Source organism: Monodon monoceros, unplaced genomic scaffold (assembly GCF_005190385.1).
Source record: "Monodon monoceros isolate NGI ecotype Baffin Bay Population unplaced genomic scaffold, NGI_Narwhal_1 Super_Scaffold_4, whole genome shotgun sequence".
NCBI lineage: Eukaryota > Metazoa > Chordata > Mammalia > Artiodactyla > Monodontidae > Monodon > Monodon monoceros.
In genome coordinates this window covers 32,762,842-32,784,937 of record NW_021703781.1, presented here as the reverse complement: position 1 = coordinate 32,784,937, position 22,096 = coordinate 32,762,842, and positions in this window count along the sequence as shown.

Below are 22,096 nucleotides of genomic sequence, written 5' to 3'. Positions count from 1 at the left end.
CACTAATATTATCGACCCTGTGGGGTTGCTGTAAGGAGTCAAGGCTATGTTAGACATCTCATGTGCCGTGTCTCACATCCTCTCACATCACTTTTTTGGTCTGGCCACCGCTGCAGCAACTAGTCACACAGAAGGGTAGCTTCAGGGCCCCTTGGCCCAGCTGCATCAAGCATCTCTTGCATTCTTCCCCAGGGCTCCTGTGCCCTTCCCTGTGGAATGCCTGCAGGAGCCCACTTGACCATCCTGGCATATATGCACAAACCTGGAAGCTGGAAGGACTTAACAACACATCCTGGGCATAACCAATGATGGACAGAAATCAGGAAATGAATACTTCTATGTCTTGAGCAGACAATTCTGAAGCACATTCTACCCAGAGGCTCTCTGGTGGGATTGAGCCCCAGTTGCCCACAAAAGTGACCGCCCAATAAGAGACCCTTGGATCACCTTCCCTTCTTCCCTACTCAACCCTTCCCAGTGCCCACCAACTCCGATTCCCTGGGATGACATCCCAAAATAAACTAACTGCATTCAAGCTGTGGTCTCAAGCCATGCTCTTGGGGAAACTCCACCTAAGGTTAAAAGAACGTTTGTACTCAGCACACATTGGACACTCAATAAATGGTGGTTCTGAGGTCTGTAATGATAATCCCTAACTGCTCATAGGGTTTCCTGATATTTGGAAGGGTGTGATCTAGGTGGAAGGAATATCCTTCACAACACAAGTAATTTGGCACCCGGTTCAAATGTTGGTCTTTGGTGAGTTTGATTATTGTGAGTGAGTCTCCAGACTCATTGCCTGTGGGAGCCCTGACAATATTCCGAGGACTCCGTCTGAACACTAGGAGCTCCAGGAGTCCCGTCCTCTCCTAAGGCCCGGCCCGAGCTGCCAGTCCTCCATGCCCTGACATCTCTGCCAACATTCATATTTGTCTAAGTCTAGGAGAAGACCCCTGTCTCTGGAGAGGATAATCCCCACTTTCCAGGGAGCCCCCAGCAGCCCCATGGTTCTGGGACTCTCTCGGTCTTCTCAGTTCCCAGGGCTGCAGGGTATTGAGCTTTCTCTGTGTGGAGCCTTGGAAGAAGAGCCAACAATGAAAAGTCTGAGCTATTCGGAGAGTAATCCATGGCCTCCCAAAGGCTTCCATCTGCTTTCCCACTGTCCACAAAGTGGCCCTGTTTTTGAAAGAGCCTGGACCTGGCATCCAACTACAACTATGGGAATGGTCAGAATACAAACTTTTACTTTTACTGGCTCTACTGTGTGCCAAGCACTGGGCAATGTGCTTTGCGTGATTTATTTCATTTAAGCTCTACAGCAACCCTGTGTGAAGAAGCACTACCCCCGTGTCTTACAGAGAAGACAGCAAGGCTCAGAGAAATTGTGTAGCTTGCTCAGATAACTTAGTGGCATATGTGAGATCCAAACATAGGTCCATCTGATTCCAAAAGCAACTCTCTTTCCCCTGTTCTTTCCCCTTTTCCAAAAAGAATAGCAATGCAAATAACCAGTTAGGTTTCAATCAAGTAACAAATGATGTTATAAAAATAGTAGAAAAGCAAACATAAATAAATAACTAAAGCTTATTTACGTGACTTCATACATTTGATCCTCTTCTTGTTTTTACTTCTAAAATGAAAAGCAGAGAGAGTACACCAAACAGCAGAGAGGATGGGAAAAAGGGGATCCCAAGCTTCTGAGTCACCCTCAGTGTAGATCTGGAGAAGTCAACTCCCAGGTCTCCCCTGACCTATGGGATGTTGTGGGAACCCAAATGTCAGAGGAGGAAGTACACCTGTACCATCTGAATGCAGCCTGTACTCTGGTTTCCAGCAAGCAAAGATTGGTGAAATGCCTTAATGACAGGTGCCCTTTGAACCCCTTTCTGTTCATTACTGAGAGAGGCTCAGTGTGACACTAGAAAATTATCTCAATTGTTTTCTTTCATTGGAGACATATGCTGTAGCCCACATTTTTCCATTTTCATTTCATCCCATAAATCACAGCAAGTACTATGATTTGGAAGCAGCATATAGCATAAGCTGAATGTTTATGTGCCATTGCTTTGCTCATAAAACCTTTATTAATTATTAATGAGGCCAATAAATTTAATATCAGGAGGCTTTTCACAGCTATTCTTACCAAAAAGAAAAGTTTCCGGTTCACAACTTCCAAGAAGAGTCTGATCCAGCTGGCGATGTTAACAGCTGCCAACTCTAAAGACTCCCTTCCCCAGCTTTGTGAGGTATGCAGGTGGGGAAGCTATCACAACATGCTTTCTCGGTGTTCTAGGACCAACTGTGCTCATAATTCCTTTAGATTTCACCAGTATGGGCTTTGCGGCCCATCCATGTGATACCAACAATTATACCTTTAAAGAAAGGCATTCTATAGGGCTCTGCTGTAATCAATGATGTGCTGAAGAAGTGGAAAATAAGCCTTTAAGAATGTTGGTTGTCTAGAAACAATGAAGCATAGGGCTCCACTGGCACTTCTGAAAATAGCTCCCTTTAAATACAACCATACAGTCTTCTGATTTTATAATTCTGGGTAATTTAACAACAATCATTCTCTGATGAACTAAGATCTTTCCTCTAAGCCCCCTACAAAGGCATTACACAGTGATCATCAAGGCTATGGGCTTAGCGAGACCACAAGTTTTGGATCATATTGTCTCAGCATCTCTTTCTGAATTGTACTTTACACTGTAGCATCCTGCTTTGCCTGATGTTAAGGGCTACCACAAGAAGGAGGAAAAAATACCTGTTATTATATTCAAGAAAGATTTTGATGAAGACACTTCAAGTCTACCATTCAATATCTCCTACATAGACAATAAAGTTGATTACTATGTTTCTTTTTTAAACTTGGGCACTAGGAATCTTAGAAATGAACATTCAACTCATCAGTAGTAAATATCCAAGATTCACCAGCCTTTATTTCTGGATTCTAACACCCTACCCCACCCCAGCCATCTTGACCTTGTATCCTGATTTAAATTTTTCCTGATCCTGGGATCTATCTCCTTATAGTACATAAATTTTATTTTACATAGTGTTGACAGCTAACTTTTAAGCTTTGTATCACTAAATAAAATATTGTCTAACACGTATTTATATTGTTTTCCCCTTGTAACTACAGCTGATTGAATTAGTTTCCAACTAACTTCAGTGTTTATTTCAACACTTCAAATAACTTAACATCAAACACTTGGAATTAGAGTCTGCTTTATTTTGGAAAACAAAAACATGCCTGAGTAGGTTAAGGAACTTATTGAAGAAAATCAATAAACCTGGAGATTGTTTCATTATTAAGGTTCCATTTAAAGTTTCAATTTCACTGGAGGGAACAACATCCATGTGATACCAACAATTATACCTTTAAAGAAAGGCATTCTATAGGGCTCTGCTGTAATCAATGATGTGCTGAAGAAGTGGAAAATAAGCTTTAAGGATGTTGTTTTTCTAGAAACAAAAGGTGGGGAGCTTCACATGTTCTGATTCACAGCAAAGGAGTTTCTCTGTTTGCTGTATTCCTTTTTCTGTGCCACTGTTAGTTTTAGAAGATTACATAAAATTTGAGAAAGAATGACTGATGCCTGTCATTTTGAGACAGTTTTTGCAAGCTCAGCCGCTGAGCCTGTACGTCTGGAGCCTGTGCTCTGCAATGGGAGAGGCCACAACAGTGAGAGGCCCGCGTACCACAAAAAAGAAAAAAAAAGAAAAAAATAAAGACTATTACAAGAGACAAAGAAGGACAGTATATCATGATCAAGGGATCAATCCAAGAAGATACAACAATTGTAAATATTTATGCACCCAACATAGGAGCACCTCAATACGTAAGGCAAATACTAACAGCCATAAAACGGGAAATTGACAGTAAAACAATCATAGTAGGGGACTTTAACACCCCACTTTCACCAATGGACAGATCAAGTAAAATGAAAATAAATAAGGAAACAAAAGCATTAAATGACACATTAAACAAGATGGACTTAATTGATATTTATAGGACATTTGATCCAAAAACAACAGAATACTCATTTTTCTCAAGTGCTCATAGAACATTCTACGGGATAGATCATATCTTGGGTCACAAATCAAGCCTTGGTAAATTTAAGAAAATTGAAATCGTATCAAGTATCTTTTCCGACCACAACACTATGAGACTAGATATCAATTACAGGAAAAGATTTGTAAAAATACAAACACATGGAGGCTAAACAATACACTACTTAATAACCAAGTGATCACTGAAGAAATCAAAATGGAAATCAGAAAATACCTAGAAACAAATGACAATGGAGACAAGACGACCCAAAACCTATGGGATGTGCAAAAGCAGTTCTAAGAGGGAAGTTTATAGCAACACAATCCTACCTTAAGAAACAGGAAACATCTCGAATAAAAAACCTAACCTTGCACCTAAAGCAAACAGAGAAAGAAGAACAAAAAAACCCCAAAGTTAGCAGAAGGAAAGAAATCATAAAGGTCAGATCAGAAATAAATGAAAAAGAAATGAAGGAAATGATAGCAAATATCAATAAAACTAAAAGCTGGTTCTTTGAGAAGATAAAAAAAATTGATAAACCATTACCCAGACTCACCAACAACAAAAGGGAGAAGACTCAAAGCAATAATATTAGAAATGAAAAAGGAGAAGTAACAACTGACACTGCAGAAATACAAAGGGTCATGAGAGATTACTACAAGCAACTCTATGCCAATAAGATGGACAACCTGGAAGAAATGGACAAATTCTTAGAAATGCACAACCTGCCGAGACTGAACCAGGAAGAAATAGAAAATATGAACAGACCAATCACAAGCACTGAAATTGAAACTGTGATTAAAAATCTTCCAACAAACAAAAGCCCAGGACCAGATGGCTTCGCAGGTGAATTCTATAAACATTTAGAGAAGAGCTAACACCTATCCTTCTCAAACTCTTCCAAAATATAGCAGAGGGAGGAACACTCCCAAACTTATTCTACGAGGGCACCATCACCCTGATACCAAAAGCAGACAAAGATGTCACAGAGAAAGAAAACTACAGGCCAATATCACTGATGAATATACATACAAAAATCCTCAAAAAAATAATAGAAAACAGAATCCAACAGCACATTAAAAGGATCATACACCATGATCAAGTGGGGTTTATTCCAGGAATGCAAGGATTCTTCAATATACACAACTCAATCAACAGGATACACCATATTAACAAACTGAAGGAGAAAAACCATATGATCATCTCAATAGATGCAGAGAAAGCTTTTGACCAAATTCAACACCCATTTATGATAAAAACCCCGCAGAAAGTAGGCATAGAGGGAACTTTCCTCAACATAATAAAGGTCATATATGACAAAACCAGGCCAACATCGTCCTCAATGGTGAAAAACTGAAACGAGTTCCACTAAAATCAGGAACTAGACAAGGTTTCCCACTCTCACCACTATTATTCAACATAGTTTTGGAAGCTTCAACCACAGCAATCAGAGAAGAAAAAGAAATAAAAGGAATCCAAATTGGAAAAGAAGAAGTAAAGCTGTCACTGTTTGCAGATGACATGATACTATACATAGAGAATCCTAAAGATGCTACCAGAAAACTACTAGAGCTAATCAATGAATTTGGTAAAGTAGCAGGATACAAAATTAATGCACAGAAATCTCTGGCATTCCTACACACTAATTATGAAAAATCTGAAAGAGAAATTAGAAAACGCTCCCATTTACCACTGCAACAAAAAGAATAAAATATCTAGAAATAAATCTACCTAAGGAGAAAAAAGACCTGTATGCAGAACATTATAAGACAGTGATGAAAGAAATTAAAGATGATACAAATACATGGAGAGATAAACCATATACTGGAATTGGAAGAATCTACATGTGAAATGACTCTACTACCCAAAGCAATCTACAGATTCAATGAAATCCCTATCAAACTACCACTGGCATTTCTCACAAAACTAGAACAAAAAATTTCACAATTTGTATGGAAACACAAAAGACCCCAAATAGCCAAAGCAATCTTGAGAAAGAAAAACGGACCTGGAAGAATCAGGCTCCCTGACTTCAGACTACAAAGCTACAGTAATCAAGACAGTATGGTACTAGCACAAAAACAGAACTATAGATCAATGGAACAGGATAGAAAGCCCAGAGATAAGCGCACGCACATATGGTCACCTTATCTTTGATAAAGGAAGCAAGAATATACAGTGGAAAAAAGACAGCCTCTTCAATAAGTGGTGCTGGGAGAAATGGACAACCACATATAAAAGAATGAAATTAGAACACTCCCTAACACCCTACAGAAAAATAAACTCAAGGGCTTCCCTGGTGGCGCAGTGGTTGAGAGTCCGCCTACCAATGCAGGGGACATAGGTTTGTGCCCTGGTCCAGGAGGATCCCACATGCCGCAGAGCAGCTAGGCCCGTGAGCCATGGCCGCTGAGCCTGCGCGTCTGGAGCCTGTACGCCACAACGGGAGAGGCCACAACAGTGAGAGGCCCGCGTACCGCAAAAAAATAAATAAATAAATAAATAAACGCAAAATGGATTAAAGACCTAAATGTAAGGCCAGACACCGTCAAACTCTTAGAGGAAAACACAGGCAGAAAACTCTATGACATAAATCATAGCAAGACGCTTTTTGACCCACCTCTTAGAGAAATGGAAATAAAAACAAAAGTAAACAAATGGGACCTAATGAAACTTAAAAGCTTTTGCTCAGCAAAGGAACCCATGAACAAGATGAAAAGACAACCCTCAGAATGGGAGAAAATATTTGCAAATGAAGCAACTGTCAAAGGATTCATCTCCAAAACATACAAGCAAGTCATGCAGCTCAATATCAATAAAACAAACAACCCAATCCAGAAATGGGCATAAGACCTAAATAGACATTTCTCCAAAGAAGATATACAGATTGCCAACGAACACATGAAAGAATGCTCAACGTCATTAATCATTAGAGAAATGCAAATCAAAACTACAATGAGATATCATCTAACACCGGTCAGAATGGCCATCATCAAAAAATCCAGAAACAATAAATGCTGGAGAGGGTGTGGAGAAAAGGGAACACTCTTGCACTGCTGGTGGGAATATGAATTGATACAGCCACTATGGAGAACAGTATGGAGGTTCCTTAAAAAACTACAAATAGATCTACCATAAGACCCAGCAATCCCACTACTGGGCATATACCCTGACAAAACCATAATTCAAAAAGAGTCATGTACCAAAATGTTCATTGCAGCTCTATTTACAATAGCCCGGAGATGGAAACAACCTAAGTGTCCATCATCGGATGAATGGATAAAGAAGGTGTGGCACATATATACAATGGAATATTACTCAGCCATAAAAAGAAACAAAATTGAGCTATTTAATGAGGTGGATAGACCTAGAGTCTGTGATACAGAGTGAAATAAGTCAGAAAGAGAAAGACAAATACCATATGCTAACACATATATATGGAATTAAAAAAAAATGTCATGAAGAACCTAGGGGTAAGACAGGAATAAAGACACAGACCTACTAGAGAATGGACTTGAGGATATGGGGAGGGGGAAGGGTAAGCTGTGACAAAGCGAGAGAGAGGCATGGACATATATACACTACCAAACATAAGGTAGATAGCTAGTGGGAAGCTTTGTGACTGCCTGGAGGGGTGGGATAGGGAGGGTGGGAGGGAGGGAGACGCAAGAGGGAAGAGATATGGGAACATATGTATATGTGTAACTGATTCACTCTGTTATAAAGCAGAAACTAACACACCATTGTAAAGCAATTATACTCCAATAAAGATGTAAAAAAAAAAAAGTGCCAGACCACTTTATGGGGAAAGGTTAGTCTTTTCAACAAATGGTGATGGGAAAACTGAATATCTACATGCAAAAAAATGAAGCTGTACCCTTACGTTACACAATATACAAAAATTAACTCAATATAAAAGACCTAAGCATAAGAACTAAAATTATAAAATCTCTTCAAAGAAAATATAGGAGGAAAGCTTCACGACATTGGATTTGGCAATGATTTCTCAGATATGACACCAAAAACATAAGCAACAAAAGAAAAAGGAGATTAACTGGACTTCATAAAAATTTAAAACTAATGCGCATCAAAGCATGCTATCAACAGTTTGAAAAGGCAACACAAGGAGTGGGAGAAAATATTTGCAAATCCTATATCTGATAAAAGATTGATATCCAGAATATGTAAAGAAGTCCTACAGCTTAACAACTAAAAACAAACAACTCAATTTAAAAATGGGCAGAGGATTTAAGCCATTTCTGCAAAATATACAGATGGTGAATAAGCACATAGAAGGATGTTCAGCATCACTAATTATTAAGGAAGTGCAAATCAAACCACAATTATGTTAACACTTCACATTCATTTGGATGGCTATTAGGGAAGTGCAAGTCAAACCACAATTATATAACACTTCATATTCATTTGGATGGCTATTATCAAAAACACAGAAAATAACAAATGTTAGTGAGGATGCAGAGAGGTTGGAACCCTTGTGCTCTGTTAGTGGAAATGGTAAATGGGGTAGCCACTGTGGAAAACAATATGGTAGTTCCTCAAAAAATTAAATATAAAATTACCACATAATCCAGAAATTCCATTTTTGGGCATATACCCAAGAGAATTAGAGCAGGGACATGAACAAATATCTGTACACCAACGTTCATAGCAACATTATTCACAATAGCCAAAAAGTTAAAGCAACCCAAGTGTCCATCAACAGGTTAATGGATATACAAAATACAGTATATACAAGCAGTACAATATTGTTCAGCCTTCGAAAAGGAAGGAAATTCTGACATATGCTACAATATGGATGAGCTTTGAGGACATTATACTAAGTAAAATAAGTCAGTCACAAAAAGAAAAATACTGTATGATTCTACTTGTGTGAGAAATCCAGAACAGTCAAACTCATAGAAACAGAAAGTAGAATGGTGGTTGCCAGGGGCTGGGGGTAAGGGGTAATGGGAAGTTGTTATTCAATAAGTAATGAGTTTCAGTTTTGCAAGATGAAAATGTTCTGGAGATTGGTTGCACAACAATGTAAACATACCTTACACTACTGAACCATATACTTAAAAATGGTTAGGATGGTAAATTTTACATTGTGTATATTTTACCACAACAAAAAATTTAAAAATAATTTTTAAAAGGAATTAAATTCTGACATGCTACAGCATGGATAATTGAAGACACTATGCTAAGTGAAGTAAGTCAGACACAAAGAGACAAATATCATATGACTGCACTCATATGAGCTTCCTAGAGCAGTCAAAGTCATAGAGACAGAAAGTAGAATAGTGGTTGCCAGGGGCTAGAGGGGAGAGGGAAATAGGAAGTTATCATTCAATGGGTACAGTTTAAGCTACAGAATGAAAAATTTCCTGAGATGGATGGTAGTGACGGCTGAACAACAATGTGAGTGTACTTAATGTCACTGAACTGTGACATTTGAAAATAGCTTAAATGGTAATTTTTATATTATGTATATTTTACTGTAATAAAAAAAAAGGAAAAACAAAAAAAGGAAATTGAATATATTGCTAACATTTAATGATCAAGAGAATTAACATAAACTAAAAGAAGAGACTATCTGATAATAGTGTACCCATATTCAAAGATGGTGACAGTTGGAAATTAGTGGTTGCCAGGCTTGTCAAGGATTATGAATTCTTTAGCATATTCAGCTCACTACAGTTCCCACCTCCCCAACCCGTTCTTCACTCAACATATTGCCCACCTGGACCCTGGAGTCATTTGGGTTTATCACCCCTGGTATAGAAAAATGTTAAGAAGGAGGCAATAATTTTTTACTCTTAGACCACATGGAGTCAGCCTCCTTGCAGGAAATTGACAGTGACTGCTAAGATGTTTCCAAGTTTTGTCAAACTCCGGATAAGAGTGAGGAAGCAAAGAGTGGAGGCAGTATAAAGAATCTTATCTTTTACCAAGCAGTCACATCCTGAGGTCAAACTTGGGTGGTTTTTCAAAACAGTTTTCTTGCTTTGTGGTTAGTGGAAATTCCCATCAGATTCTGCTTTGCTATTAGAAGTTGTTGTGTTTGTGTGTATGTGTCTGTAAGTTTGTGTGTCTGCAATTGATATTTTGAGACTATCTTTTCTTGCAAGTTTCAGTCCATTATTACTGTCAATTGAGGACATCTAGATCCAACTTTTGTCACACAAATATTTTCCATCCCTCATAATTTAATACCATAGATAAATTTATAAATAGTCCTCTTAGACCTTTACTCAATATTGTGATAAAGTCTTGAACAGGACAGGAGAGGGAGAAGAACTATGGGCTGGTTTCTAAGAGGCTTCCCTCCACATAGATTATATATTATTGAATGAATACCCTTTGGATACCACTGGGTCACCAGTGATGACACAACTAACCATAGTCTTGGCCCATTCTTATGTCTCCAAATTGTCTATAAAGACCATGTCAAATGGTCCCATTTGTCTACTATATTTCTCTGATTTACCAGTGTAGCATTCCTATCAAAGACAAAATTGTTTTAAAAAGTAATAACGCACAATACTCCTTCTATACCTAAGCTATGGTGAGTTAAGTCTGAAAACGGAAAGAACTGTGTGTGACTGTAGCTTATGAAGGTTAGGCGTCAGTGTATAGAGTTTAAACTTGAGTGGGGAAAGAAAAAGGATTAAGCCAGGAAATGTAGATGTTATCCTTTTACTCTGTTTTAGAGGTTGGGAACGTGTCTTAGTAGTAATAAAGTATTTTAAAAGCCTCTTTAACACTTTTTTTCAAAGGTTAAAAAAATCAACAATTTTGGATCTATAAGTAACTATGAATAGTGCTTTTAACCGAAGCATTAGAGCTGCTTCTGGGTAGGTGCTGGATTTATCAGTAATAGCATCCCACAGTCCTTACCACCAAATACTATTAGATACCGCCATTAGTTCAAGGAAGCCACCAATCCTACCACGGCAGCCTCTTTGCCATTCACTCTCTGCTGCTGCCGGATAGCTCCGCAGCTCCACAGAACTGGCAACCGTGCAAGGAGCTAGCAAGTGAGCAAAGCAACCGTGCAAGGAGCTAGCAAGTGAGCAAAGCAACCGTGCAAGGAGCTAGCAAGTGAGCAAAGCAACCGTGCAAGGAGCTAGCAAGTGAACAAAGCAACTGTGCAAGGAGGTGGAGCACGTGGAAGTGTTTCAGCTGAGGAAGTAACTGACATCTCACTCCTCCTCGAGTGTCAGTGATTCACAAGAACAATGCTGTCCCCAGACTAGGGAAGCTGAAAGGTTCTGCTCAGATTAGGACCTTGTGTAAAATGGCAGATTGGAGACAAAACTGGAGAACAGAGTCACAACGCTCCATGGGAGTGACAGTAGCCGGCAGTCTCCTGGACCACAGTTGGGTTGGCTGGTAGCTATAAAGGACCAAAAGGATAGATTTTGGTGGTCTCAGTAGAGGTCTCAGTGTAGGGGCAGCAATGGTCTCAGTGGTTCCCATAAAGGCAGTTAAAATGAGCATGTGACTTTTGTGTGTGTGTGTGTGTGTGTGTGTGTGTGTGTGTGTGTGTACATGTTCAGACTGAGTGTGGATTTTAGTCACCATACTATGGCTATTTAGGGAGACTGCATCAGCCCAATTCTGACAAAAATAGATGACATCAAAATAATCCACAGAGTGCGTAATAAAGGGACTACTGACAAGGGTGTGTGCAGGATGTAGGGAAATGACTAAAGGAAAACAGTGTCTTGAGTAAGTGGAGTTACATGCTTTAAGCCCGAAGGAGCAAGAGGATGGAGTGGTTATAGCAACCCAGAGAGGGAAAGAATGCCATGCAGAGGGCCCACTGTCAGAGCTGAGGCCCGTGGACCGGGGACAAGGCCCACGTGGCAGCCCTGCAAGGAGGGAGCCGAGGAGCACGTGTCCCCCCCACTCCTGCCAGGGCTGCACATCAGCCCAGTGGTGTGGCCCATAGAGCCTCCCTGGTCAAGAGCAAGGTGAACAGGGGCAAAGAAAGGGTCATGGGGGGCAAAGACAGTTATCAGAGAGAGGGAGAACTTTTCCTTTCCAGTGAATACAAAGAGAAGCAAAGGAAGTGGGCTGGTTCCGACTGGGTACTCCTAGATTCCAAACACCGTGATGTTAGTTTTATATAATCCCTAGCAATCCCATTCCTTTTCTGTGCCACACACTCCTTTAGATACTTTGCACATTTTGTTACTTTTAATCTTCACAAACACGATATAAATATTACTACTGGCACATTACAAATGAGGAAACCGGAACTCAGAGATGTAAAGAAAGTGAGTAGGGAAAACTGAATTGAAACCCAAATCTCTCAGACTCCAAGGTTTGTCTGCTGAGCCAATGTGGTAGGCCACCACTGGAAAAAAACATAAATAATTAAGGTCAAAAGTGGCCATCAGCAGTGGGGTCTGTGTGGCCTTTTTTAAGTGAATGGAGATCATGAACTCTCTGTCCAGAGGCAGAAAGGCAACCTGGCTCCAGTGAGCTGGTTCTCATCAGCAATTCTGTTTAGAAGGGTGGCCAGTAGGAGTTTTAAGGTGTAAATGGTTGGGTAGCTGGGAGGCTGCTGGTGGTGTTTTTCAAGGCACTAACCACAGAACAAACCTTTCTGAGCTACTTTCCAGGCATAAGAGAGATTTTATGCCACCTTCATTTTTAGGAAACTGAACATGTTGCCATGTATCATAAGATTCCTCACATCTTGGTCTACTTTTTACTAAATTCGCCCTGAACAATGAGCATGGGGATGGCTGAAAGCTGGACCGCTCTCATAGCTTTCTTTAATTCAGCAAGTAATTATTGAACACCTATTACGTGCTAGACAGCTATAGACAATCCTGGAGATACAGTGGTTTAAAGACAGAGTCATCTCCCACGGATGTGTCAGAGTTTAGCTATTAAATTAAGCAAAAAATGTCAGTTACAAGTATTACTATGAAGGCAATAAACAGTATGAAATGATAAGACAGTATCTGGAAAGCAAAGCGCTGCTTTACACAGACAATAAGGAAAGACCGCTGTGTAAAAATGATGTTTAAGCTAATATCTGTCAGAGGCAGCCATGCATGGTAGCAATGGCCGAGCATCCTAGGCCAATGCAGCTAGAGAGCAGCAAGCTGGAAGGAGAGCAGTGTGAGATCAGGATGGAGAAGTAGGGTCCAGGTCATGCAGGCTCTTCAAAGCCTTTTTGGTTCTATTAATGAAATCCAAAGGCTTCTACAAGGGGGAGTGGCATGATACAACTGATATTTTTAAAAGATCACTTAGGCTACTATCTGAGGGGTCAGTTAAAAGGGATGAAAATTTAAAGGAGGGAGAGCCATTGAAAAACTACTTCTGTGGTCCATGTGAAAGGCAATTTGTATGACAACTGTGGTCATGCATGTTGGGTGAAGGTGAGGGGTCTGAGTGTATTTTAGAGGTTAAACCTCACAAATTTTAATGAGTTGGGTGTGGGGACAGGGGAGATATAAAGAAAGCAAGAATTATGTCAGGTTTCTTGCTTGAACAACTGTGTGAATGGTGGTGATATTAACTGAGAAGAGGAAAACTGAAAGGAAACAGGTTTGGAAATGCACGAATTCCATTTCACAGGTATTGAATTTGCAATTGCTTTTTGGGCATCCAGTTAGAGTTGTCAGATATGTAGGAGGATATAGAAGTCTGAAGCTCAAGTGAAAGCTGGAGAAATAAATTTGGGAGTCATCTGATTTTATCTGATATAGAAAGCATGAGACCAGATAAGATTCCATAAAGAAAGAGCATACTAGTAAAAGAAACAGGCTAAGGACTAAGCGCTAATGTTTTCTAATACTTGAAGCCTAAAGACAGGTAAAAAGTGACAATCATTATGCCATGTTCTCACAGCTTGAAATCCACTGTCTCATATTTCACTTTGTGATGCCAGAGCTAGAACCCTGAAAACAAACTTTATTCTTAGCCAGCTGGTTTCCTTTTAGGTTCTGTCAATAGGAGGCATTAGAAGGAAACCTGAAAGCTGAAGAAAGGAGACAGACTTCTCATTTCCTGTTGCTTGCTGATTTTGTTGCCTCAGCAGCAGCCCTTTCCCCAGACAGAAGGTGACAATTTCAGTCCCTAGAAGTGGTCCTCTCTGCAGTAGCAGTAGCAGCCAGCAGTACTCACTCCCTGAAGTCTGAGCTCAGCTCTGCCAGGGCTCTCCTCTGAGTTTCTGGAGTGTCATCACCAGCCGAATGATATCCACTCCTCCCAAGTTTCAGTCCTAATTCCACAAGGACCCTCCTCTGAGATTCTAGTTCCGGTAACTCCAACATCTCCCAGGTATTTCTCAGCCATTGAGGTGTTAGCTGCTTCCTGCAGGTACTATTTCTGTGTTCATTTTTTTTAAAGTGCTCTAACACCTGTGTAACCAGTTTTCTATATTAAATTCTCCCTGCTAAAATACCTAGTGTGGTTTCTGTTTTCTAGGACTGATAAAGAGAGCCAGCAAAGTGTCCTGAAATGGTAAGAAAACAGAAATAAACAGGCGAGTATGGCTTAGAAGCCAAAATGAGAAGCTATCTCAGAAAAATAATTAGGAAGGAGATATTCAGCTCAGAGGTCAAATAAGATGAAAAAAGGTAACAATCAATTGGATTTAAACAAATGTGGGCTGTTGAGGGCCTTAACTACAGATGTTTAATGGATTCATTTTCTAGGTGAGGACAAAAGCATTACCTGACTCATTCTGTCTGCCTCAAGAATTGGGATAACACAAAGTTTTGCCTCAGCTTTGGATTAGCCATTTGTGTGATGTTTTTTTCTTTTTATTTCCTAAAAACATATTTGACTGAGTCAATCATTTCTAGTATTTTGTTGTCAAATATTGGATACATTTACATAATTTATAATATGTAAGGTATAAAAGATAATAGCCATAAACTCACCACCTAATTTGAGATATAGAACTTTCCCAATGTTACTGAAGGTTTCTCTCTAAAAATCTGCAATTATGTCCTTCTCTCTTCCACCTAAAGGTAACCCATTCCTGAATTTTTTAATTTATCATCCTATTTATTTTCTATATAGCTTTCACACATGTGCATTTAGCTTACTACTTTTTGCTCTTATTTATTTTTTGTATTTTTAACACAAAAGTTTTATTATTCAAAACTAGTTTTCTGAAAGTTTTTTTTCTCTTTTGGAGATTCATCTATATATCACATTTATTTCTCACTGTTATATTATTATAGTATTACAGTATTTCTTTGTATGATCATAAAACTACTTGCTCCATTTTCTTCTCAATTGACATTTATTTACAGTTTTCTGATATTACAAATATCACAAGAGTTTCTCTATGTTATAGAGAATGGTCAGGACATAAGGAAAGGTTCATCTTCAGCTTCACTCAGTAATAGCAAACTGCTTTCCAAAGCAGTTTTACCAAATCAACATTCCTCCAACAGTTTCTAAAAATTAGCCTTGCTCCATATTCTTACTAATTCTTTGTATCATTTGATATTAACTTTTGCTATTCAGGGAACTATAAATTGTTATCTTATATTTAATGTCTTTCCTTGATACTAATAAGTTGGAGTATCTTTCGATATATTTATTGCCGTTTGCAATTCCTCTTCTGTAATATGACTATTTCTGTGTTTTGTTCATTATTTTACTCTGTGGATTTCTTTGTCTGATTCTTATTGAGTCTGGGGAGTTCTTTGTATATTCTGGATACTAATAGTTTCTTAGCTGTATCTGTGGAAAATAATTTCTCCCAGTTTATAACTTGTATATCCTCCTTCTTTATGGTCTGATGAGCAGGTCTTTTAATTTTACTGTAGTCAAGTTAATCAGTTTGTGCTTGTTGTGTCTTGATTAAGAAATAATTCTCTACCTCAAAGTCATAGAAATATTTTCTTGTATTTCTTACAAGAAATTTTTTTTTTGCAGGATATAAACCACTCTATATATTTTTTAAAATTTTATTTCATTTAATGGTTTTTTATAGAGCAGGTTCTTATTAGTTATCTATTTTATACATATTAGTGTATATATGTCAACCCCAATCTCCCAATCCATCCCACCAGCACCCCACCCCCCGTTTTCCCCCCTTGGTGCCCATACGTTTGTTCTCTACATCTGTGTCTCAATTTCCGCCTTGCAAACCGGTTCATGTGGACCATTTTTCTAAGATTCCACATATATGCATTAATATACGACATTTGTTTTTCTCTTTCTGGCTTACTTCACTCTGTATGACAGTCTCTAGGTCCATCCATGTCTCTACAAATGACCCAGTTTCGTTCCTTTTAATGGCTGAGTAATATTCCACTATATATATGTACCACATCTTCTTTATCCACTCTTCTGTCGATGGGCATTTAGGTTGCTTCCATGACCTGGCTATTGTAAATACTGCTGCAATGAACATTGGGGAGCATGTGCCTTTTTGAATTACGGTTTTCTCTGGGTATAATATGCCCAGTAGTGGGAGTGCTGGGTTATATGGTAATTCTGATTTTAGTTTTTTAAGCAACCTCCATACTGTTCTCCATAGTGGCTGTATCAATTTACATTCCCACCAACAGTGCAAAAAGTTTCCCTTTTCTGCACACACTCTTCAGCACTTGTTGTTTGCATATTTTCTGATGATGCCCATTGTAACTGGTGTGAGGTGATACCTCATTATAGTTTTGATTTGCATTTCTCCAATAATTAGTGATGTTGAGCAGCTTTTCACGTGCCTCTTGGTCATCTGTATGTCTTCTTTGGGGAGATGACTATTTAGGTCTTCTGTGCATTTTTTGATTGGGTTGTTTTTTTTTTTTAATATTCAGCTGCATGAACTGTTTATATATTTTAGAGATTAATCCTTTCTCTGTTGATTCGTTTGCAAATATTTTCTCCCATTTTGAGGGTTGTCTTTTCATCTTGTTTATAGTTTCCTTTGCTGTGCAAAAGCTTTTAAGCTTCATTAGGTCCCATTTGTTTATTTTGCTTTCTATTTCCATTACTCCAGGGGGTGGGTCAAAAAAGAACTTGCTGTGATATATGTCAAAGACTGTTCTTGGGCTTCCCTGGTGGCGCAGTGGTTGAGTCCACCTGCTGATGCAGGGGACACGGGTTCCTGCCCCGGGTCCAGGAAGATCCCACATGCTGCAGAGCAGCTGAGCCCATGAGCCATGGCCACTAAGCCTGCGCATCTGGAGCCTGTGCTCCACAACGGGAGAGGCCACAACAGTGAGAGGCCCGGGTACCGCAAAAAAAAAAAAAAAAAAAAAAAAAAAACTGCTCTTCCTATGTTTTCCTCTAAGAGTTTTCTAGTGTCCAGTCTTACATTTAGGTCTTTAATCCATTTTGAGTTTGTTTTTGTGTATGGTGTTAGGGAGTGTTCTAATTTCATTCTTTTACATGTGGCTGTCTGATATGAGTATTGCTACTCCAGCTTTCTTTTGATTTCCATTTGTGTGGAATACCTTCTTCCATCCCCTCACTTTCAGTCTGTATATGTCCCTACGTACGAAGTGGGTCTCTTGTAGACAGCATATATATGGGTCTTGCTTTTGTATCCATTCAGTCAGTCTGTGTCTTTTGGTTGGAGCATTTAATCCACTCACATTTAAGGTAATTATGAATATGTATGTTCCTATTACCATTACCTTAATTGTTTTGGGTTTGTTTTTGTAAGTTCTTTTCTTCTCTGTGTTTCCTACTTAGAGAAGTTCCTTTAGCATTTGTTGTAGAGCTGGTTTGGTGGTGCTGAATTCTCTTAGCTTTTGCTTGTCTGTAAAGCTTTCGATTTCTCTGTCAAATCTGAATGAGATCCTTGCTGTGTAGAGTAATCTTGGTTGTAGGTTCTTCCCTTTCATCACTTTAAATATATCATGCCACTCCCTTCTGGTTTGTAGAGTTTCTGCTGAGAAATCACCTGTTAACCTTACGGGAGTTCCCTTGTATGTTATTTGTTGTTTTTCCCTTGTTGCTTTTAATCATTTTTCTTTGTCTTTAATTTTTGTCAATTTGATTACTGTGTGTCTTGGCACGTTTCTCCTTGGGTTTATACTGCCTGGGACTCTCTGCGCTTCCTGGACTTGGGTGGCTATTTCCTTTCCCATGTTAGGGGAGTTTTCTACTATAACCTCTTCAAATATTTCCTCAGGTCCTTTCTCTCTCTCTTCTCCTTCTGGGACCCCTATAATGTGAATGTTGGCGTGTTTAATGTGGTCCCAGAGGTCTCTTAGGCTCTCTTCAATTCTTTTCAATCTTTTTTCTGTTCCGCAGCAGTGATTTCTACCATTCTGTCTTCCAGGTCACTTATCTGTTCTTCTGCCTCAGCTTTTCTGCTATGGATTCCTTCTAGTGTATTTTTCATTTCAGTTTTTGTATTGTTCATCCCTGTTTGTTTGTTCTTTAATTCTTCTAGGTCTTCGTTAAACATTTCTTGCATCTTCTTGATCTTTGCCTCCATTCTTTTTCCTAGGTCCTGGATCATGTTCACTATCAATATTCTGAATTCTTTTTCTGGAAGGTTGCCTATCTCCATTTCATTTAGTTGTTTTTCTGGGGTTTTATCTTGTTCCTTCATCTGGTACACAGTCCTCTGCCTTTTCGTTTTGTCTTTCTGTGAATGTGGTTTTCGTTCCACAGGCTGCAGGATTGCAGGTCGTCTTGCTTCTGCTGTCTGCCCTCTGGTGGATGAGGCTATCAAGAGGCTTGGGCAAGGTTCCTGATGGGAGGGACTGGTGGTGAGTAGAGCTGGGTGTTGCTCTGGGGGGCAGAGCTCAGTAAAACTTTAATCAGCTTTTCTGCTGATGGGTGGGGCTGAGTTCCCTCCCTGTTGGTTGTTTGGCCTGAGGTGACCCAGCACTGGAGCCTACAGGCTCTTTGGTGGGGCTAATGGCAGACTCTGGGAGGGTTCACACCAAGGAGTACTTCACAGAACTTCTGCTGACTGTGTCCTTGTCCCTGCAGTGAGCCACAGCCACCCCCCGCCCTGCAGGAGACCCTCCAACACTGGCAGCTAGGTCTGGTTCATTCTCCTATGGGGTCACTGCTCTTTCCCCCACATCCTGATTCACACACTAGTGTGTAACCTCCGTGAGTGGAGTTTCTGTTCCCCCCAGTCCTGCTGAAGTCCTGCCATCAAATACTGCTAGCCTTCAAAGTCTGATTCTCTGGGAATTCCTTCTCCCACTGCCGGACACCCAGGTTGGGAAGCCTGACATGGGGCTCAGAACTTTCACTGCAGTGGGTGGACTTCTGTGGAATAATTTTTCTCCAGTTTGTGAGTCACCCAGCAAGCGGTTATGGGATTTGATTTTACTGTGACTGCGGCCCTCCTACCACTTCATTGCGGCTTCTCCTTTGTTTTTGGATGTGAGGTGCCTTTTTTGGTGAGTTCCAGTGTCTCCTTGTCAATGATTGTTCAGCAGTTAGCTGTGATCCCAGTGCTCTTGCAAGAGGAAGTGAGCGCACGTCCTTCTACTCCAGCATCTTGAATCAATCCCTCTAAACCCAGGAAATTTTTAAAGGATTTCCTTTTTGACTAAAGTATTCAATTCATCCAGAATTGATTTTTGTGAACTATGTAAGATATGAACCTAATATTATTCTCCATGTATATAATCGACTGTCCCAACACAACTGTTTTATATAGTTATCTTTCATAAAAGTCTGCCACACTGGCTCCATCACAGTTTAAGTTTTATCTGTTTCTGGACTCTTAAGTCCTTTTCTATTGTTTTAGTTGTCTATTCCTTAACTAACAATACTAATAGCTTTATAAGAAGTTGTGATATCCAGTAGAGTATTTTCCATCAACTTTCTCTTCCTTTTGAAGTGTGTTTCAATTCTACTTGACATTGTTCTCTTAATAAGTTTAATAAGCACCTTGTTAGATTCCAAGAAAAATTCTGTTAGGACTGTTATTGAAATCAAAGGGGTCCTTTGTGTGCGACATGACATTTCTAAATTATTGCATCTCCCTTTCCCTGAACTTGGTATATTTCATCATCAATTTTATTTTCTTTAATATAATAAAATTTTATAATTTTCTTAATAGAGGTCTTGTGTATTCTTTGTCAGATATATTCTTTGATCCATTACATTTTTGGTTGCTCTTATTAAATTCACCTTTTAAAATAATAACATTTTCTATTCTTTGTGGCTGGCATATAGAAATACTATTTATATTTGGATATAGAATTTATGTGTAGCAAATTTTCAAATAATTCTTATTATTTATAAATATTCACCAATAGAATCTTTAGGGTTAGCTATATTTACATTTATATCCTATGTGAATAATGACAGTTTTCGTCTACTTTTATGAATTTTTCTTCTTTTCTTGTCTTACTGAACTGTCTAGGACCTCCAGAACAAGACTCAAGCTACTTATATTGTGTTTCATTTTAAAGAAAATGGTTCTAGACTTTCACCTCTGAATATATTATATGCAGTTGTTGACAGATACCCATTAGCAGATTCAGTTAAGGAAAAACGCAAATGAACTTTTTGGCCAATTCAATACCTCCTGGTTTTCTAGAAATTTTTATTATTCAATGCATATGGACATTATGGATAGATTCTCTGTATCTATTGATGTGTTTTTTCTCCTTTAGTTCTTTAATGAGGTAAAATACAATAATAATGTTCTAATGTAAAATCATTCATACTTTCCTTGGATAATTAATATCAGACATTATATACTATCTTTCTTATATACTATGGATTAATTTAACAAAAATATTTTAAAATTTTGCATCTATGTTCATGAGTGAGATTGGCCTATAAGTTTCTTTCTTATACCATCTTCATATGGTTTTGCTGTTATTTTTACAAAATAAGATTATATTATCTAGTAAAATTTATATACTATTATAATTGTCTGTTACTTGAGTGTATGTTAGGATTTAAATATAAAATGGTCTTGGTCTTTTTTTCTTCTTGTTGTTGTTGCTGATGTTTGGATGGAGAGATTGTTTTTAGCCACAGGTTTAATTTTGTTGGTTTTTATTTCTTCTTGGTTCAATTTTGATAAATTTTATTTTCTGGTAACTTTGTTTTGATTTTCACATATACAGACAAGTCCCATTTATGCATTACCTTGTTAACTTTTAATCTTTGTTGTACAGTTAGACATGCCCTCTTTTTATTCTTAATATCGCTTTTTCCCCTTTTCTTGTCATTTTTTCTGAGTATTTTTCAAGTGATCTTTTAGAAGAACCAAATTTGCATTTGCATTACATTTCCTTTTTTCTGTTCTTTTGTCTGTTATTCACTTCCAAGTTTTTTAAGTTGAACTCTTAGTTTATAGATTTTTAGATTTTTTTTTCCTAATGAGCTTGAATTACCACTTGTCTTCATCCTACAAACGTCAACATTTCGTGGTTTTATTATTTTTCCATTCTAAGCATTTTCTAATATTCATTATGATTTTGTTTGACTTATGTATTGTCTGGAAGTATGTATCTTAAATTTCTGAGCCTGTGGGGCTTTTTCAGTAAAAATTGAGTTTAATTGTTGATAGAAAATATGATCTGTATACTAATCATTCTTTTGCATTTGTTAAGACTTGATTAATAGCTTAGTTTGTGGACAGTTTTTGTAATTATTACATATGTGTTTGAAAAGAAATATGTATTTTCCAGTTACTGAGTGCAGAGTTCTATATTTCTCCATTAGACCAAGCTTGATAACTGGGTTGTTTGAATCTCCAATTCTTATTATTCTTGCCCATTTTTTGTCAGTTTGATCTTGTACCACCAGGTTATATAATTCCAGGAGAATAATTTACACAGAATAGTGTTCTGAAACTATCTTGGCATCAGAATCACCCGTGAAGTTTTGTTTTGTTTTGTTGCGGTATGTGGGCCTCTCACTGTTGTGGCCTTTCCCATTTGCAGAGCACAGGCTCCGGACGCGCAGGCTCAACGGCCATGGCTCATGGGCCCAGCCACTCCGCGGCATGTGGGATCTTCCCAGACCGGGGCACGAACCCACGTCCCCTGCATCGGCAGGCGGACTCTCAACCACTGCACCACCAGGGAAGCCCCCATGAAGTTTTTAAAA